The sequence below is a fragment of the Perognathus longimembris genome, chromosome 21, assembly GCF_023159225.1.
Source record: "Perognathus longimembris pacificus isolate PPM17 chromosome 21, ASM2315922v1, whole genome shotgun sequence".
NCBI lineage: Eukaryota > Metazoa > Chordata > Mammalia > Rodentia > Heteromyidae > Perognathus > Perognathus longimembris.
Genome location: NC_063181.1, coordinates 29718654 through 29722931, shown reverse-complemented (window position 1 = coordinate 29722931; position 4278 = coordinate 29718654). Strand labels below are relative to the sequence as shown.

The 4278-nt window shown below is 38.7% G+C and overlaps 1 pseudogene; it reads right to left on the bottom strand.

The window, feature by feature from the left end:
- Nucleotides 1-295: 295 nt before the first annotated feature.
- LOC125339380 lies at nucleotides 296-828 on the bottom strand (annotated as a pseudogene).
- Between the last annotated feature and the right edge of the window lie 3450 nt (nucleotides 829-4278).

Below are 4278 nucleotides of genomic sequence, written 5' to 3'. Positions count from 1 at the left end.
GGTGCCCCCATCATCATTGCTGGCTAGTGATAGTGGGGGATGTCTTGCATGTACACTATAGTCAAACTCATAGTTACATTTATTTAAATAGGAGTTAAATTGCCCCAAATGCTGATTTTTCATATTACAAAGCTTAAGTATTTCAAATGAAAACTTCACAGTTGGACACTAAATACACTTGGTTCCTTTGACAATATTAACAAGTATTTTTTTAAAGAACATATCCTCTACAGGTCAGGTAGTATGGGAAACACTTGCAACAGTGCAGAAGTACAAGTTTCAAAAACAAATGCATTCAGATAAACAGTAATTTTTCAAAACCCGTGGGAGAGTGCCATAAAATCCACTGAATGACGATCCAAAATTGCACTGTCGGCCACATACACAACTAGATACACGGTCCCTCGCATACGATGGTGGGCAGTGCGTGTTTTTTCCATTTAAATACATGTTTAGTTCTAGATGGTCATGTGTAATGCCCTCCACATCTCCCTCCTGAGGAAGGCTGTTTGCTGGTAGCCTGTTTTTCTCTTCATTGTTGTGGTCCAGGGCTCCGTGGTTTCGCATCACCAGACTGTGTGCATCCGAATCTGATTAGGTGAGCCTTCTGAATTGCGCACCAATACCCCTGATTCCTGAGGACTTTCGTTCTGATGTGCAGGTGCACTAGCTAAACAACCTACTGTTGCACATATTCCTCTAATTTTTACAAGACGATGTCTGTTCCCATGTGCTGTGTGTCCAGTGCGCAGCCGGCACCCTTCAGGGGACGTGGCCAGTCCCACGGTCTCCGCCACACCGCAGGCCGCAGAGCCCCAGCGTGGCCATAGCTCCAGGACCACTTGCCTTCTGCCAATCCTAGGTTGCAGTGACAAGCTGTTTTTCCATTTCTTTGTCTCTGGCTCAGTTCTGGGTAAGATCTTCGGGTGTTTACCTGTTCACAATTTTTTTCATCTTTTTATTTTCAACAAAATAAAATTTTGTAAAATCGATTATAAAATTTACAATTTTTTCTTTTTCTTTTACTCATTTAATTGAAGATATTTCAACATTAAGTAGTTGTACATACCAAGTTTCAAGTATTTATCTGTTGAATATTTTTTATTATTTTTAAGTAGTGGTACAAAGGAGTTGCTATTCAACAAAGCAGTTTATGAATACAATTTGTCTTGATCAATGTCACTCCTTTTGTCATTCTCACCCTTTGCTCCTAAACCAACCCTTCCATCACTTTTCTGTAGGATATATTTTATGTTTGTTACTGCATTCTCCCTACTCCTCATTATTCGTCTATCCCCCTGCCCTTAACCTTGCCCTACCCCTCATAAATACCCATTTCCTGATGTTTACTTTTTTGAACTGCCTTTCTAAGGAATTACACTGTTTAATTCTCCTCTAAATCTACCATATTTCAACTAATACATTTATGTACATTTGCTTTTAGTTGTTGATTTATTAATAAGGTAAATCTCATGGATGATTTTGTGCAGGTAGAGGGGACAGATCCTTTCCTGTCTAAGCAGACAATTGTGTGACTGGCTTCCAGAAACTCCCTTCCTGAATAGCTTTTCTGAAAGAACTTGGAAGACTGAGCCTTCAGTATTCACTTTGCTGCTGTAGGCAGGCACTGGGTAGAACCTGTATTGGTCAGAGAGAAGTTCAGGGTGGAGTGGCCATTCTTTTTGTCCCACTTAGCACAGGATGTAATGTTCCTTTTATCCCACATGGCATATAGTGCTACTCCATATTCTAGCTCCAAAAGGAGACAGATCAGGCTGAACATTCCTAGAGATGGAAACTGAATTTTCCTAAAAATGATTGTCTGTTCCAAGTCCTTTAGATTTATCCAATCTACCTCAACTCATTAGGTTTTCATTTGTATTACTACTTTATTTATAGAAGAACTACATTTTTTCTTTGTCTATTTGGTATTTTTGGTAGTATCTTATTATTTGCATACATTTTCAATTCCTTCTTTTATTTCTTTAAATGCTGTTATTGGGCTCATTTTATCTTCTCTAGGAGATAATCCTCATTCATCTCTGATGTTCATAGGGGATCCAGCTCTGCTATGCTGTTGACTTGCTCTCAGGATTTGCTTCTTCATGGGTTTTGTAATTGGAAGTGTTAGCTAATGTCCTACTTACTGGGTTTTATTTGTGGAACATTGTGAAGCTTTGAATGTGTAGACCTCCAGAAAGAGCACTTTAAGTTCTCATCTCTGAGGTCCACATGATTTAACTTCAACCTCTAAATCATGTGAAGAAAGGTCTCTGTCACATTTTCCTGGCGTTTTTCCATTTGTATCTATAGCCAAGGCCAATGTAGGTGTTTCTTTGTGATAGCTTTGTAGAGTATTTCTGGTTTACCTTTACAAGATCTTGTTTCTAACTTTCAAATTGTAGGGACTCAGAGCCTGTCTCCTTAGTCTCATGAGATCATGATCCAGTGCTCTTGGATGCAAATTGTAAGTTTACCTGGGGCTGAGCTGAGGCAGCCAGACTTGTTTATTGCTATGATTTCCTGTTCTCTTTATTTTTGACTCCTGAGAATTTCCCTGAGTTCTTGAAAGGGCAATCACATTTTTTTTTTTCCCAGTCGTGGGTCCTGAACTCAGGGCCAGAACACTGTTCCTGACCTCTTTTGCTCAAGGCAAGCACGCTAGCATTTGAGCCACAGCATCACTTCTGTTTTTTTTTTTTTTTTTTCTGTTCTTGTGGTGCTGAGGAATTGAACCTAGGGCTTCATGCATGCTAGGCAAGCACTCTACTGCTAAGCCATCCCCACCCCCCAACAAAAGCTTTTAAGATGTTGTATTCACTTGTTTTACTTAGCATTGTTTTAGTGGGATATCTTTTCCACTATAGTTTGAGTGTGTCCTTTGAAGCCATCTTAACTGTGTTGAAAGGTGGGATTTTGAATGGTGTTCAGGCCACAGGGCATTGTTCTTCTGAAAGGACTAATGCTACTCTCTTCAAAGGGCTACTAAAGATATTATAGGAGGAGATTCCCTCCCTCTGTCTCATACAAGCTCACTTGTGCTTGTCATGTTATGATACACAAGATGCTCTCACTAGATATTTATGCCATGGTCTTTGACTACCAAGCCTCTAGAACCAGGAATCAAATTGTCTCCTGTTTATTAATTATCCACCTACTACATTTTGTATTAAAAACAGACTAGGACAACTATTTTAGTAGATGTCATTTCTTTCCATATTCAAAGTTTCTTAACATTTGGCGGGGGAGAATCTTATGCAAAAAGGATGGGGGATAAATATTGAAAAGGTAAAAGAGGCACTGCTTATAAACTGGCATGTTGAATTGAAACTGCTTTGTGCAACTACTTAAATATAATTTTAAAAATTAAAAAATAAACATTACCATAACTAGAGAAAAAGAAAAAAATCTTGGAAGTCAGCATACCTGGGACTATGTCTTGAATTAGGACATAAACCCATATATAATGACAAGAGATACCTGCATTAGATTGTACTCTATTTAGACAACTTTATGTTACATAATTTCATTCAATACATAATTTTATGTATAAATATATCTCCTTGTCTCCCTAGTATAAATTCCATCCCAGCATTGATGTAATAATATGAGCCAAATGTAAGCTTAGAATAGGTAGAAGGAGGAAATTATATTGTTAATTAAGAGAATGTTGTGTTGGAGGCTCAGAAATACCAAATATATCAAATGTCACTATTAGGTATAAAATGAGCATCTGGATACACAACAGGCCAGACTTAGCCAAATTTAATTGTGTCCTAGAGGATTTATTTGCATGAAATCATAAGCATATGATTACCTCATGACAACAAGGACCTTGTGGTTCCCTAGGCAGAAATAGCCACCACGGTGAGCACACATTTTAACTCCTCTAAATCACATTCCGTTATGTAGTTAGTTCTCAAAACCTGGCCCATTGACCTTGCAAAGCAGAAGTTGCTTCAAGAGTAGGAACTAGAACTGAGATAATGGCCAACAAGGCTATACCTATCACTGGGACCAGGTATGCATGCATACCTTTCACCTTCTGTCCCCAATTATCCCTCTTTTAAACCTAAAGCTCCTTTCTATACCCAGATGGTCAAAAAGAAACTTAAGTGCTATAGTCTCACGGCATGGTCATCATATATCTCTTTTTTCTGCCCTTCTACCATCTCCATATTTGGCATATAGTAGGAAGTGGCTGGACCCAATATATCAACTTAGGAATTTGGGCCTGCGGTCTAAAACTCCAGTTTCAGCATTGGTGAGCTGTCCCAG